The sequence below is a fragment of the Suricata suricatta genome, chromosome 4, assembly GCF_006229205.1.
Source record: "Suricata suricatta isolate VVHF042 chromosome 4, meerkat_22Aug2017_6uvM2_HiC, whole genome shotgun sequence".
NCBI classification, from domain to species: Eukaryota; Metazoa; Chordata; class Mammalia; order Carnivora; family Herpestidae; genus Suricata; species Suricata suricatta.
Window position 1 is genome coordinate 22,957,681 of NC_043703.1, and position 17,833 is coordinate 22,975,513.

The 17,833-nt window shown below is 30.3% G+C and overlaps 1 long non-coding RNA gene across 1 annotated transcript in view; it reads right to left on the reverse strand.

The window, feature by feature from the left end:
* Positions 1–17,833, reverse strand: part of LOC115290468 — a 66,118-nt gene that overhangs the window by 33,244 nt on the left and 15,041 nt on the right. Inside the window, exon 3 of the long non-coding RNA XR_003908118.1 lies at positions 12,072–12,112. This is a non-coding gene — a long non-coding RNA (uncharacterized LOC115290468). The remainder of the gene's footprint in view (positions 1–12,071; positions 12,113–17,833) is intronic.

Consider the following 17,833-nt stretch of genomic DNA (forward strand, 5'->3'; position numbering starts at 1 on the left):
GACCCTCCTACACTGTTGGTGGGAATGTAAACTGATATAGCCACTCTGGAAAACAGTATGGGGGTTCCTCAAAAAACTATCAGTAGAACTCCCCTATGTCCCAGCAATAGCACTGCTAGGGATTTAACCAAAGGATACAGAAATGCCGATGCCTATGAGCACATGCACCCTAATGTTCATAGCAGCATTTTCTACAATAGTCAAAACATGGAAACAGCCTAAATGTCCATCACCTGATGAATGGATCAAGAAGATGTGGTATATATACACAATGGAGTACTATATGGCGATGAGAAAGAATGAAATCTGTCCATTTGTAGCAAAGTAGATGGACCTTGAGGATGTCATGCTAAATGGAATAAGTCAAGCAGAGAAGGACAGATACCATATGTTTGCACTCATAGGTCTAAAAGGAGAAACCTAACAGAGGGCCATAGGGAGAGGAAGGGAGAAAGAGAGTTGGAGAGAGAGGGACACAAACCATGAGAGACTACTGAATACAGAAAATGAACCAAGGGCTGAAGAGGGAGGAGGAAGGGGGAAGGGGGTGATGGTCATGGAGGTGAGGCACTTATGGGGAGAAGCACTGGGTGATATATGGAAACCAATTTGATAATAAACTATTATAAAAAATAAATAAAAAGTATTATTAAAAAATAAAATAAAATAAAATGATTTGAGAATAATGCATTATGATAAAGCATTAATAACTTCTTGGGCCTCCTAGCTGGCTATGTTGGTTGAGCGTCTGACCCCTAATTTCACTCAGATCATGATTCATTTCAACCCCACTTTGGGCTCTCTGCTGAGCATGAAGCCTGCTTAGAAGTCTCCCTCTCTCCCTTCCTCTGCCCCTCTCCACCACTTGTTCATGCATTCTCTCTCTCTCTCAAATATATATATATTTAAAATATATATATATACTTAAAAACTCCAAAGGGCTTTGACACTCTAACCCAGAAAATGACTTATGCATTTGGGAGCATCAGCTACTCTGACTTATCAAACAAAATTAACGAAAACTTAGTCACAATTCAGGATTAAAAAAAAAATCTGTGTCTAATTGATATAACATGAAAATGTAGAAGACTCAAAACAACATACTTTAGAAAGTATATAAAATCTCATAAAAATGCCCCAAGAAAGAAAAAAGAAACACTTTCTATTTCCTCCTTTTCATTTTTTTTTCATTTATTTTGATATTTTAAAGTGAGGATAAGAATGAGACTCCCACGCTTGTCAAATTGACACTCTGCTTTATTTTATTTTACATTTGTGCAGAATCTGGAAATATATTGCAGTGGATAATTGCATTACAGTATTTTTATTAACAAAGTCCTGTATTTACTGAAGGAGTTACCCAGTTAAAGGGGTCATTGTGTCCCCAGGGAGTAGACAAAATATCTGGAGACATTTCTGATTATCATGACTGGGGGTTGGACTTTATCTAGTGGACAGGGCCCAGGGATGCTGCCAATCCAACAAGGAACAAACAACCCTCACAACAAATGTCAATAATGCTGAAATTGATAAACCATGGTAAAGGCAATAGGTAAGCAGAAAAGCACTATTTCATATGCCTTTTTTTTTCCTGAAAGAAAAGGTTATTTTTTTCCTTGAAACAAATATGGTGGTTACAAGAAGAATGACTGCAACAACATGTTTCCCCATCCTATTTATGGATAATATTGAGTTAGCCTAAAAATGTATATGTATAGGGTATGTAGAACATATACCGACACTTTATAATATTAACAATTAAATTTAGATAAATAAAATAATACAAAAATATTGTCATACCATTTAAAAGAGAAATATGTTATTCATGGTTCTTAGATAAAGAGTCATTTATTCTAAGCAAATGATGAAATTGAGAGGATATGAAACTGACAATATAGTAATTACCGCTTTACTAAATACATTTCAATTTAATATTGCAGACAGTTCTAAAATTAATAGAAAACTAAAAGTGCTTGAAACTAGCATTTTGTATACAAATCTGTATATTTATTAGTGGCTTCACACATGTTCTATTAACATTTCTATACTAGCTGACAAAAGAAAAAAAATCACACTAACAAACCAAAAATATGTATTGACATTAATAATAATAATAAATTTACTCTTTTTTAGACATAGTTATGAAGTCATCTGCTTTAGGCTGTAATGTAAAGAAAAGATTTGTGAAATACAGCACCTAAATAATAATTATAGTAATACTTAGATTTTTTAAAGTTAGATTTGCTTATAATTTTCAGTTAGGTTTGATTAATTATAATTAAAAGCAGGCATAGTTTTCCCTCAAGAAAATAATATTTTCTACGTAATAATAAACGTCTGATGAGTAAACAAGATAAAGTCACTAAGCAAATTTATCCAGATAGATGTAATTATATTAAGTTAGTACTTTTTAAAATTGTGTTTTATGAGCATATGTATGCTTTTTGAAAGATGAATTAACTCTCTATTTTTTAATTCAATGATTATAAGTCACATTTTACTATATTAGATCTTTATTTAACCTTATATTAATCTTTAGGACCTTAAACTTTGAATATGATGACATACTTCCAAATAATATTTTTACTACATGTGCTGCCAAGGCAGGCTCAAATAATATTTTTAAAACCTTTAGAAACTAATATTTATACATTATTTGTTAATAAATAAATTATAGTTTGTACTCCTCAATATGAGATTTTTCCATCTCTCAATAATATTCCATATTCCTTAGGATTTTGTTTCTATTTGTGCTTATATGTATCTTCCCATGTGATATGAACAGTCACCTGATGGATTGGATTTTAGCAGAGATGTTTGTTTGTGTATATGCATGTTTATGTGTTTTTGTGTCCTTGTGAAATGAGTTTTGTGATGGATAAAATTCACTTGAGATTATAGGTTATAGAATATTATTTTCAATTAATGCGGTTCATAGTTGCTTAAATATATACCTAGAAGTAGTTTGATGATCTAGCTTCCTCATTTAAAATAGAAAATAAAATTATTCCTCTAAGAAGTCTTTATTTTCTAGCATACCTTTTCTTTTGTGGAAGCACACTTTCTGCTATAAGTACCGTTATGTAGGCTGGATTATTCTGAAGTTAATGCATAGAGACAACATGCCACCTAAATTTCTCAACTTTAGAGATTCCTGTCTCTCAGTTTCAGTGTCAAGCTTCCTATTCTATTCACTTTAATTTTTCCTCCTTGAAGTAAAAGAAGGTATTTGAATCTTCCAGTGAGTGAGAACAGTTCAGCCCCCCACCTTCCAGAGAAGCATATTTTACATGAAGTTAGAAGATGTATGAAAAAATTAGTATTTATTTTAGTAGAGATAATTATAATATAGAAATACATAAGTAGTTATATAATATATAATATAAATTATATATTATATAATATAATTACATATTATATATAACTTATTTATTTTATTGGCCAATGCATTTATTACTAAAATATATGGGACAGTGCATGTTAATTCCATTTAAAGTCATGCCCAATAACCAAAAAATGTGTGTTATTATGAAATTATTACATTTGATTGCATTTTGTAATTTGGTCTGTTAGGCTTAATGGTTAGTTTTTTAAGTTAAATGTTTTACATAACACTTTTTCTATATAATATTCTACATATACATTTTTAATCCCAAAGATTGTTAAGGAAAGTTATTTCTTACACCAGAGTTATAAAAGTGGAATATTTTTCTTATGCATGGAAAAAAGCTAGGTATTAAAGAATGAAGGAACTAAGACACAAAAAATTTTCTACAAAAAATCACCAAGAGACTTTTCCACTTTTTTGGTGCCTCCCACCTTAAATACCTGTAAGTCCATCTACGTCTCCATATACATACACATCTACATGTGCAGTTACAGCTATCTGTAGTTCTCTCTCTCTCTCTCTCTCTCTCTCTCTCTCTCTCCTATTGATCATCTATCACAGTCTTTGAGTTTCTTGTCTAAATGAATATATTTATGCTTTGGAAAACAAATCTTTAGAATGCCCTAACACACACACACACACACACACACACACACACACACACATACACACACACCTATACAATTTATACAAATTATTAACAGGTTATTAAATTTGCTCAAGGGGAAAATTTTTTCTCAATTTTTAAGAAACTTCCTATCCTCAAGTTAAAAAATAACATACATAGAGCTAGAGAGAAAAAAGTTGGACAGAAAAGCTATTTAAAGCTTTGGATAAATATATATTAAATAAATCTAATAGAAATTTTAAGAGTACTTTGCAAATGAAAAAAGTCTTTATTAAAGGTATACAAATTATCTAGAATTATTTGAGTCTACATGAAAAGTTTGTTTTAAAACAAATATACTGACAGAGCTGTCTGCTGTCCTTATTTTACCTTAATAATTTTCAAAGGAAATACTTCCATTTTTCCCACTGAATATACCAATTTTAATAAAGTATAAGGAGAATGCAGTAATGTTAATCTGAGGCTATATGCTAAGATCATTTGTTTATACCAGTGGACATTGGCATAGATAATAGTTTTAGAAGAATTGCTAATCTCTTTTTCTGTTATAATTACATCTTAGCTAGAAGAAATGAAATATAAAAGAAGATTGGATCAATGATAGTTTGTTTCATTGATATGATGAAAGTTTTTGCCGTAGGGTGCCTGGGTGGCTCAGTCGGTTAGGCCTCCGACTTGGGCTCAGGTCAGATCTCACGTTTGTGATTTAGAGCCCCGTGTAGCGCTCTGTGCAGACAGTTCAGAGCCTGGTTCTAGTTCTATGTCTCCTTCTCTGTCTGCCCCTCCCCCTCTCATGCTCTGTCTCTCTCTGTATCAAAAATAAATAAAACATTTAAAAAAAAAGAATCCTCTTTAAAAAAAAAAAGAAATTTTTTGCCTTTTTCTAAGATAGAGGAAGAATAACCAGGTAGGATATTGAATAGAGAAAGAGTATGAGAGGCTTTTTCTACTAAGGATATTTTGCTCAGAATAGTAGTAGCATTATGGATACTTGAATGTTCCCAATGTGTCACAGCTCTGGGGACACTATTTTGCAACCTTAATTGTATACCAGATTCAATCAAGGGCTTTATTTTTTTTTATAATTCTTTTAAATGTTTATGTATTTTTAGAGATAGAGAGAGACAGAGTGCAAACGGGAGAAGGGCAAAAAGAGGAGACACTGAATCCTAAGTAGGGTTAGTAGGGTTTAATGGCTGTACAAGTGAATTACACACTAAAGCACAACATATATATGGCTTTTTATTTTCTAAAGAAATATAATATTTATCTAGATTTCAGGAAATAATTTGAACAAGTCTAACTTAAAATAAATGAATGTAGTCTTATATTTATCAAATTTATTCTTAAATTATTTTCCCTAATTGTCACACTGTTAGGAATCTTTGCTTTTATTAGGTAAGAATTGATACTTAGTGTACTATAAATATATTTGAGTACCTAATTACTTCAGGTTATAATGAGCAGCAACTTTATGCTCTTTATAAAGAAATGGCTTTCTATTGCCTTAGTATTTGAAATATATGCTAGGTTATATTTTTTTAATTTTTGTATAATTAAGAAATTTCATTAAAATTTTTATATAACACAAAATCAACATAAGTGGAAATAATAGGCATTAAACTTTCTTTTGCATATTCTTATTCATGTGCTTTCTGCTAAATGATGTTTTACTGAGATTAGAAATTCAATAAATAAACAGTAGCTGAAAGAACACAGGGAATGAAACTCCCTTAAAGATCAAAGATTGGACTTCATGCCTCAAAATATAAATGCATTTACTTTGAATCAAATTAGATCACAGTAAAAAATAAACTTTATTTTATAAACTACCTTTTGAAATGTGCTAAGCATAATCACTTGACTTCTTTAAATAGCATTGGCATAAAGACAATTTTTTAAATCAAATTAAAGTACTCATATTTTACCATGAAAAGTGTGGATTTTGAACTATTTAAGTTACTGTCTATATATTTTCTTCTTAACATAAACATCATTTTAACAAGACATAAATAGACAGCCAGATGTCTTGGACTTTCAAAACAATAGGACATATTTTTTCTGAAAGTGTTATTTTCAACTTTAGTTTGCTTTAAAATGCATAGCAAAGCAACCCATAAATTCTTGTTGATATTAAATAGGAACTTTACTACAGTTTCCATTAAGTAATTTAGTTTTTAATACTGTTGATGTCACAGATCTGGAAAATGAGGACCTTAGGATTGCTCAACTATTTAAAACAACCCAGAAATTTGAAGTTGAGCATATCAAGGTGATGTCTGGTTTGTTTTTGGTTTTGCTACATCTACTTTGCCCACGTGTTTCTTTTAGGGTCTCTTATCTAGTAGTTAATGTATATATTTTAAAAGTTCTATCCAAAAAAGTAGCACTCTTTTATCTCCAGCAGGATGAAGATATATATACATATATCCATTTCACAGACTATATCAGCCAAAAATGTATTTCTAAGTTCTATACTATTGAACAGTATGTTGGTCCTACTGTTCTCAATTATAATACACACATTTAAACTTATACATCAATTTAATTTACACTAAACAAAAATTTTGTCTTCTAAAGGCTATTTATAGAAGTGCATTGTGATATTTAGAAGCTATCTATATTGTTTTTAAGAGTAACCTTAGGGGAATTTTTCATAGAATATCATTAAATATCTGTCTTTCCTTCAAATTTTGTTGGTCTGTTTGGCAGAGATAAAAAAAGATAAGGAAGATCATTAAGCATTTTGAGTGAAATGTTTGTTTAATGTTCTAGTACTCTTTTGTCATTAAAGAGAAGGAAGGATAATGAATAATGTTTCAATAATTTCCTAATTTAATTAATATACTTGTTAACACAGTCTTTCCAGCTTGGGTCATGCAAAAGATACGTGAAGTGCCTTCACATTTATATAGAATGTCATAAATAATTTTTAAAAAGTATTTTACAACATTTTGTATAATGGATATTAAATTGCTCATGTATAGAAACTGTATGGCCATGTTGTCTTTGCTAAAAGTAAGTTGAAATACATTTTCAGGGACATACATAGGATGCTCTCAGTTTTGTAAAGTGCCTTTTAGAAGAAAATGCCTGAAGAACTTAGAAAAATTTACATTTAAATTTATGAAATTCTGATTGGTAATGCTTATATTTGCCTTAAACTTCACTGGCCTCAATATATTTAAATATATTTAAGCCTAAATTCATTATATACATATACATCAGATAACCACGGAAGCAATGTGAATTTAATGGGACAAAATTCTGGAAAAAGTGGCATCACAGAAAGATGAGTTGACATTCTGCAGTGGCTTTTTTCCTGAAGAGATTAGCTGACTCCAGGCATAAAGCTACAAGGCTGAGTTTCCAGGCAAAAGATCTGGACAGAACATGACTAAAAAGAATTAGAGAAACTGACAATGTATGTGCCTACATGTGTGTGTTTACTCTCACAAGGAACTGAATCTTTTCAATTACACAGGCTGTGCCTAATTTGTATTCACTTAATTGGACAAGAGTAATAATAAGACCATGCTTCTAAATATGGCCATGATTGTGTGGGATGATGAAATACCCCTTGATCATATATATGATGAATGGTCTAGTTCTTCAAAATATTACTTCTTCATTGTGATCAGTGGATCACCCGTCCATATTTGCTTCCAAGTAACCATGGGGACTTAAGTTACCAAATAACATTTTTTGATTATCAGTTCCTTGACAACAATATAAAAATCCCAGAGTTGTTAAATACTTTATAAGCAACTCTACTTAAAAGAAAACCATGATCATTATTGTTGGAGTTAATATTATCATTTGATTATTACTAAGAGAAGACTACATTTTGCAGGGACAATTCTAGATAGAGAAACACATATTATGCAGATATCCAATATTCAGCATCTGCTAGTATGAAAACATAATCTAAATTAATTTATACGTTAAAGACACAAAAAGGACAATGAATTATACTTTATTGGCTTTTCCTGAATAATTTATTTTATTTTATAGGATTTGAAATTTCTCCAAGTTTCATAGGTAAATTAAACTATTAAACAATTTGATCATTTTGTTATCAAAGTTTTCATTATATCCGTTATTTGAATTGATTTACTTTGCAAAACTAGTTTTGTTCGAATTTATGCATACCTTTGCAAAAGTATATCATTACTATTGTGTAAATAATCTCTGCTTCCCTATTATTCCAGGATGCCTTTTTTTTTTTTTTTACCACGTGTACATGTGCAAGACACTCCATCATCACATATTTACCAAGCCAGGTATTCTTGTAGACCCACTTGATGGAAGAGTGAAAGAAAAGTTTGTTATCATGGAATGTATATTATCTTCAAAGTCATTGAGAATAAAACACTTACACAAGATATGTAACAAAAATTGGTAATTAAAACTGTGAGGTAAAATAAGACAAGGTAAGGTAGAAAGAGTAAGAGGGATTTTCCAAGATCATCAATGTAGTACTCCTAGATACAATAGCATTTAAACAGATGACCAGTTTCTGCAGTATTTATTGTATTATAACTTGTTTCTTTGTTCACATATGAGTACAAGAGTGTTATAGTTACTATAGTTTCATAACCTGATATAACCTTTAGTAATGTTAATTTTCTTACTTTTATTTAAAAATATTTCCCCTTCTTTCTTTTTGCTATTGTGTAATTTTATTGAGTCCTCCAGAACACAGAACACACACACACACACACATGCACAAAATGAGATATATATTAAAATTATAATAGTTTACTTTATTTATTATAAGCTTACTTTTATTTTAGAGGACTTAATCTTTACATTTGGAAACGAAAACATTATTGTATCTATGTGTGGTAATGGATGTTAACTAGACTTATTGTGATGATTATTTCAAAACATATATAGATATCGAATAACTTTGCCATACACCTGACAATAATATAATATTATAAGCTAATTATGCTTCAATTTAAAAAAAGGAAGCTACTCAGTTGAGAGAAGTTATATAAGGCAAGGGCTATATTCTTTGCCTGTTCCCTATCATACTTGGAACTCTGAATGTTCTCAATTGCTATTTGCTTGAAAAACTAGATACAAAAATGAAAAACAAAAACACCAGATATTTTTTTATTTACTCATACATATTTTAAAATATTCTTATAAAAGTGTTATTCATTTATATCAACTCATAGATGCTATTTATATTGATTTTATGTTTTTCTTATATGTTTATTTTATTTTGCATGTGTCATTCTTGCTGTTTTGTAGATTTATCTTAAATACTAACACCTTACTAAATTAATTATTTCTATTATGCTTCTGGAAAGTTTTACCTCTGCTCTATTTTCTTTTTTTTAGATTAAAAGAAAAAATATGTATATATATATATATATATATATATATAGACACATACATACATATATATGTGTGTATATATGTGTGTATATATGTATATTACATATTATTGCATTCTTAGATTTTCTTAAACAATATTAGTGGAATTACTGAGGATTTTTTCTTGGTTCTTACTGTTTCTGTATCTATTCATTAATATATGTTATTCACTAAGACAGTACACAGCACTGAAAGTACAAAAAGAGCATCCCCTCCATGTAAGCCCTCTTAAGTGTGGTATCCCTTTAATATTCATAGATATCCTTTTTCTGCCTACTAATAAAATTCTACTGTGTGATCTTTGGATTTTGTGGTCTATTTTTCTGTCATAGTGTAACAATTTTGATGTGGAGACAGATTGGCTCTTTCCTTTTGGTATATTCTTAATGGGAAAGGACTCTATTCTGATTCTGTTCATTTCACTTGATTTCGTTAGTCATGTTGTCCAATCAAGCTTTGGCTCAGGGACTCAACTTTGTAAAATCTCATTCAACCAGCATTGCCATCACAATGAATCAAACTTATTCTATTTTAGTGAAATAGAGTCAAACTTCTTCTATTTTAGTGAAAGCAACTTGGAATTTTTCTATAATTTACACAATAATCATTGAATTGACAATTGTGATCAGTATATAGGCAAATTGCATTGTATTCTCTTTAAGATACATAATTTGATACATACAATTATAGTAAATTAGTCAAAACATTTAACACATAAATTATATATTAAAATTTGAAACTATATTAAGGAGTATATCTACAGCTCAACAAGTCTCAAACTATGTTAAGGAGTATGTCTATATTTCAATAGTAGAATAAATAGATTAATTAAACTAAATTCTGGTTCTTTGGACACATGAACAAAATTGACAAACCCTTAGCCAGACTTCAAAAAGAAAAGAGAGAACTCAAATAGATAAAATCACAAATGAAAGAGAAGAGATCACAAACAACACCACCGAAATACAAACAATTATAAGAAAATATTATGAAAGATTATATGCCAACAAACTGGGCAATATGGAAGAAACAGACAAACTGCTAGAAACTCATGCACTACCAAAATGAAACAAAAAGAAATAGAAAATTTTAAAGGACGCATACTAGCAAAGACATTGAATAAATGATCAAAAATCTCCCAATAAACAAGATTCCTTGGTCAGATGGCTTCTCAGGGGAATTCTACCAGACATTTAGAGAAGAGTTAATACATATTTTTCTCAAACTGTTCCAAAATTAGAAATTGAAGGAAAACTCCCAAATTAATCTTATGAAGCCAGCATTTCCTTTATTCCAAAATAAGACAAAGACCTTACTTAAAAGGGGAATTATACACCAATATCACTGATGATTCTAGATGCAAAAATTCTCAACAAGATACTAAAAATCAAATTCAATGGTACATTGTAAGTATTATTCACCATGATCAAGTGGGATTCATTCCTGGGCTGCAAGGCTGGTTCAATATTCACAAATTAATCAATATGATATACTGTATTAATAAAAGAAAGGAAAAGAACCATATGATCCTCTCAATAGATGCAGACACAGCTTTTGACAAAATACAGGATCCTCTCTAGATAAAAATCATTAAGAAAGTAGGGATAAATGGAACATACCTCACTGCCATAAAGGTCATATACAAAAGACACATAGCTAATACCATCCTCAATGGGAAAAAACTGAGATCTTCCCCCCTAAGATCAGGAACACAACAGGGATGTCCACTGTTATGCAACACAGTCCTAGCCTCAGCCATCAGATAATAAATAAATAGCATAAATATTGGAAAGGAAGAAGTCAGACTTTCATGCTTCACCAACAGCATGATATTTTATGTAAAAAACCCGAAAGACTCAAACCAAAATAACTGCTAGAACTGATACATGAATTCAGTCACAGGATATAAAATTAACATAAAGAAATCAGTTGCATTTCTATACACCAATAACGTAGTAGTGGAGAGAAATCAAAGAATCAATGCCATTTATAACTGCACTAAAACCATAAGATATCTAAGAATAAACCTAACCAAAGAAGTAAAAGATCTATGCTGAAAAATACAGACAGCTTATGAAAAAAAATTGAAGAAAACACAAATAATGGAAAAACATCCCATGCTCCTGGATTGGAAGAACAAATATTGTTAAAATGATGATAATACTGAAAGCAAACTACATATTCAATGCAATCTCTATCAAAACAACACCAGCATTCTTCACAGCGCTAGAACAAACAGTTCTAAAATCTGCATAGAACCAGAAAAAAACCAGAATAGAAGAAAAAAAAAAAAAAAACCCAAAGCTGGAGGCATCGCAGTTCAGGAGGACATCAAACTGTATTACAAAGTTGTAATCATCAAGACATTATGGTACTTACACAAGAACAGAGGCATAGATCAATGGTACAGAATATATAACACAGAAGTGGACCCACAAATATATGTCCAACTAATCTTCAACAAAGCAAGAAGGAATATCCAGTGGAAAGAAGACAGTCTTTTCAGCAAATGTTGCTGAAAAACTGGACAATGGCATGCTGAAGAATGAAATTGGACCACTTTCATACACCATACACAAATATATGTTCAAAAGGGATAAAAGACCTAAATGTGAGACAGGAACCCACCAAAATTTTATAGAAATCTATCAAAAAAAATTTTTTTACCTTGGCTGCAGCAACTTTTTACTAAGACAGATCTCCAAAAGCTGGGGAAACAAAAGCAAAAATGAACTATTAAGACCTCATCAAAATAAAAAGCTTTTGCACAGTGAAGAAAACAATCAGCAAAACTAAAAAGCAACCAACAGAATGGGAGAAGATATTTGCAAATGACATATCAGATAAAGTTTTAGTATTAAAAATCTATAAAGAATTTATCAAATTCAAACCCTCCAAAACAAATAACCCAGTGAAGAAGTATATGAATGGATACTTTTCCAAAGAAGACATTCAAAATGCTAACAGGCTCAACATCACTTATCATCTGAGAAATAAAAATCAAAACCATATTGAGATATCACTCCATACCAGTCAGAATGGCTAACAATTAACAACTCAGTAAACAAAAGATATTGGCAAGGATGTGGAGAATGGTGAACACTTTAACACTGTTGGTAGGAATGCAAACTGGTGCAACCACTCTGGAAAATAATTTGGAGGTCCCTCAAAAAGTTAAAAATAGAACTACCTTACAACCCAGCAACTGCACTACTAAATATTTACTCAAAGAATACAAAAATATTAATTTAAAGGGGGACATGAACCTCAATGTTTATAGCAGTGCTATGAACAATAGCCAAATTATAGAAATAGCCCAAATGCCCATTGACTGATGAAAGGATAAAGAAGAAGCGATATATACACACACAATGGAATACTACATGTCAATGAAAAAGAAAGAAATCTTGCCATTTGCAACAAATTGGTTGGAACTAGATTATATTATTCTAAATGAAATAAGCCAGAGATAGACAATATGATTTCATTCATATGAGGAATTTAATAAAAAGAACAGATGAACATAGGAGAAGGGTAGGAAAAATAAGATAAAAACATAGGAGGCAAATTATCATAGATCTTAACTATAGCGAACAAACTAAGGTTTTCTGGAGGGGGGGTGGGAAAATAGGCTAAATGGGTAATGGACATTAAGTAGGGCGCTTATTGGTATGAGCACTTGGTATTAAATGTAAGTGATGAATCACAGAGTTCTACTCCTGAAATCATTACTATACTATATGTTAATTAAGATGAATTTAAATAAATCATTGAAAGAAAAAATTTTGAGTCATTAAATTTAAAATTACATGTATACAATTTTTTACATTTATTTTAACTGTAAAATGAATATATATGACTTTAAAATAGTTATAAATACCATAAAATAAATATTTTCACATCAATTATTTTCAATTCAAATATATTAGATGTGCCCAAAGATAATAAATGTAGTCTCTGATAGTAGAAAGTGAAAAGTGAACAGATTCTGATCTGATTATTAAAATATTTTTTGAAAGTTATTAGTGTATTTGGATTTAAAACAATAAACATTCTTTTTTTCAACATACAGAGTAGTAATAACATTTATCAATAACTGAAAAATTATATACATATGCATGCAGTTAGTATTTACCTATTCACATGTACAATTCTGCAAAGCCACATATAATCACAAATCCCCTTTGAGTAAAATTTTAGTTGTTTTTAGTTTTTTTCTCTTAATTTTGCCTGATAGTCTCAACAGAGGAAAACTCATACTACCAAGTTGATGTCATAGCTAAGACTGTAAAAGCCAAAACTGTGAGTGTGGTTCAAAGGACAAACTCAAGTATAATTGTCATTCAAACTTACTATTTAAAATAACTATTTTTGATAGGAAAAATATTCTGAGTAAAATGTCCTGAATTCAGAGCTTATATTGAGAAATTTATCATATTATTATGAATCCTTTTTTTTTTTTAATTTTCCCGGTGCTAAGAGCACTCATAAAATCTTGCCTAGATGTCAATTTTAGGTGACAGTTTTCAGCTTTAAGAGGAAGACAATTTTGCCAGTGTTCCAACAGTTTTACTGTGCAAAATCATACCAAGAAATGGAACATGCTACAAAAATTATTCCAGCTCTCAAGCAATTGGAAAGAGACTAAAAGTCAACAAAAGGCAAATACAGTTCAACAGAAAAAAAAAAGTATAGGAAAATGAAATAGAAGATACATAACAAAATAGAGCTGCTTCACAGTTGATTTTCTTATTGTTTAAAATAGATTTTTCAAGGAAAATTTCTAAATAATATAATTTCCTATGGGACCCGTTTTATTTTAACTACATTTGTTTAATTGCATATTATTCTATATTTTATTTTGCCACTTAGGAATATAAACAAACTATGATTATACTTAGACAAGAAAAATTACTGTGTTTCCATTAAATGCATGGGTAAATCTAAAATGCCATTTTTATATTTATTTATCATAATTTACTTGAAAATTCAAAGAAAATCTATAAAATATACCCCCAAACACTACATTTGTTGAAAATGAGTCCCATCCATAATTATTAAAGATAACAGAATTACAAAGTCTGCAAAACCTAAGTACTGATATTGACAAAGGGTTGTGCGTGAATCATAAAATTAAAGCCAGTAATTTAAAAATAAAAACCCTTACATTTGACCAATTGTCTTTTAAGTGATTTGAAAGAGATGAGTCAGCTTTGCTTGTATTTTTATTTGACTAAACTAAGTTATGATATGCAGCCTAAGTTCATAATTATTTCTGCACTTTTATTTAAGCAATATTTCCTACCAAAAAAAAGATTGTCTCTCAAAGCTTATCTAAACACAAATCCTCCATAAAGCTGTCTGAAATGAATGTTTTTTAGTAGATCTGTGGTTTATTATTTCTATGTGAAATATATCATTGTAAACTAAGAACAATAAATATATCAATTCATTAGATGAAATAGTAACCTAATATAATTAATAATGTAATATTGTATGTACATATTCATTTATTGTGTGCCAGGAACTCTTACAAGCATTTAACACCTAGTACTTTGATTCTTATTTAATCTTTAGAAAATACTATGTGGAAGATATTATCAAAATGCTAAAGTACAAGAAAAGAGTAAATTAATAAGAAAATTATTAATTTTGAGATAAAATTAATTAGATTACTTAATGAATGAATGCAACCTGGGTCCTTAGATGACAATGGACAAGTTTTTTTTTCCTAAAAGTCACTAAATGTGTGGCCATGAATAATTCAATTACATATTTTTGCCTCCATTTCCTAATCAGTAAAGTGGGTTTACAAATTGTCCTGCAGAATTCACAAGTTTTCTAAGAGATCTACTTTGAGAAGCTGTAATATTACAATTGTAAGAAGTTCCTCTTATAATTATTTCATAAATAAATGAATTAATTTCAAGGCACAATCACTTTAGTATTACGTGACAAAGCCTTTGTATGAAATAGAAATAACTAATATTCCCCAAATTTGTTAAGTTTATCCTAATTTCCTTCCAATGGGAAAAGTAAAAAACAATCACCTTTATCATTTTCACTCTCTGCAATATTATTATAATAGGAAAATAAATTACACAAAACATCAAGAAAATGTTTAACATAAACTCCTTAAAAGTTTCCCCTAATGATTAACTGACTACTCACTCTTTAAAGAGAGAAAACGATTTTACACATTCAAATTTAAAATTGGTATTATGATCATTTATGCATCACTATCTGGCTTGGATGGTTTATTTAACCATCTTTATTTCTATTTATTTATTTTTAAATTGGAACAGAGAGAGAGAGAGAGAGAGAGAGAGAGAGAGAGAGCGAGCGAGTACAGGAGCAGGGAAGGAGCAGGGGGAGAAGGAGATGGAGAATCTGAAGCAGGCATAGAGCCTGATGTGAGGCTCAAAACCCACCACCCTGGAACCTTGACCTGAGCTTAAATCAAAAGTTGGAAACTCAATCAACCAAGCCACCCTGGCACCCCTTTAAACAATCTTATACATGGCAAATCATTGCCCTAAACATTCACAAGCCCTTTCTTACACAATATTGCTTTTACCCCCCAATTTCTGAGTTTGTACTTTAGTAATCCTTCAGAAGATTAATATTGCTGGGATATTAATGCTAGAGAGGAGAGAGGAGAAAAGTAGGTGGCAATGAAAACAACATGTAAACAGAAAGGAGCAAGTATGTAAATTGAGTTTGGAAGATATGACATTATATAGTCTATTGTTTCCTGTATTCACTGTTTTTGAAAACACTTGTTGAGATATATTTCAGAGGAAGTAAGTTTTAAGAAAATAACTATATCACATTAATATTGCAAAAAATGATTAAGGGGAAGACGTTTCCTTTTCATCTTACCTCTCCCTTTAAGATATAATTTTTTTAAACATTTGAGTCATTTTTTTTTAACATTTGAGTCATTTTAAACCTCTCCTTATTTAGAAAGTTAGTTGTTAAACATTCAAGCATGAAATTGAATCATGTTTTCCTCAGGGATTCATTCTTGTATCACTAACTATGCTCCTGTAAACTTTGTTACAACAATATTGGTAATAAAAAGAAACTGTGGATGTGGAAAATCATGAAAAACTTAAAATTTACGTAGAAAAGCATATAATTTTTAAGATTAGTTTTTAAAAAGGTTTTGCCTTATTTTTTCCTGGAAAAATACATTTTAAGTCAATGTGAAAATATAGAAAATATTTTTAAATTGCAATGGAAAAATGCTGAATTTTTAATTAATAAGCATATCTATAAATTCTTGAAAAAGTCTTACAGTAATTCATGATATATGATGCAAAAATATGTATGCATTTATTATTCCATTAACTTATATATTTGTAATGATAACAACAAAATTGGCATTAAACATTCAGACTTATCTTTAAAATAGTGATGGTGGGGTACCTGGGTGGCTCAGTTGGTTAAGCATCAAACTCTTGCTTTCACCATGTTGACAGTGCAGAGCCTGCTTAGGATAATCCCTCCTCCTCTCTCTGCTCCTCCCCCACTGTCTCTCTCTCTCTCTCTCTCTTTAAGAAATAAATAAATAAACAAACAAGCTAACAAACATTTAAAAAAGACTAAACTACTTATGGTAATGCCTAAAGGGGTTGTTAGAAAGGTTTAAGAATACGTCATAATGTCTAGCAAAGAGTATGTATTTGATTATAATAAAAATAACAATAACAAGAATAACAAAAAATATACATTTTACATTAAAGAAAATAATTAAAATACTGATGTAGAAAAAGGCAACAGTCTTAGGCTAGAGACAAAATATTTTCTTATGTTCAGTTATTTGTGTTGAGAGAGACAGAGACAGCACTGTTGGGGGAAAGGCAGAGAGAGAGAAGGAGAGAGAGATTTCCATGCAGGCTCCATGCTGCCAGCATAAAAACCGACTTTGGGGCTTGAACTCATGACACTGTGAGATCACGACCTGAGCTGAAACCGAGAGTCGGACGCTTAATTGATTGAACCACCTAGGTTCCCCTTGATAAAACATTTTTAAACATAGTTCTCATAATGAAGATCTGATATATTTGTCTTACTTCAGGGTAATTTCCCTGTGGATTTTACTCAGGTGAGCAAATTAATTAATGTTATGTTAATCTCTTAAACAAAAATGTTTTAGTGCTTTCCTCTTGCTTTATTTGTGTCTCCAGGTATCGTCAAGGTTTGTTTAGAATTAAAATGTGTCATTTAAATAACCTAATTTAAAAATTTTAGGTAGATTTTCTGATATTTTAAATAAAATTCTGGTTAGACTGTATGCATACTTACTAGCATTTTTAATTTCAAATTATGTTTTTAAAGAAGAAAAAGGAGACATCAGTTGCAAGAGTTCCCAAAAATCTTTCTTTCTATAATGCTATGTTTCATCAGAAAGACAGAATCTTCCC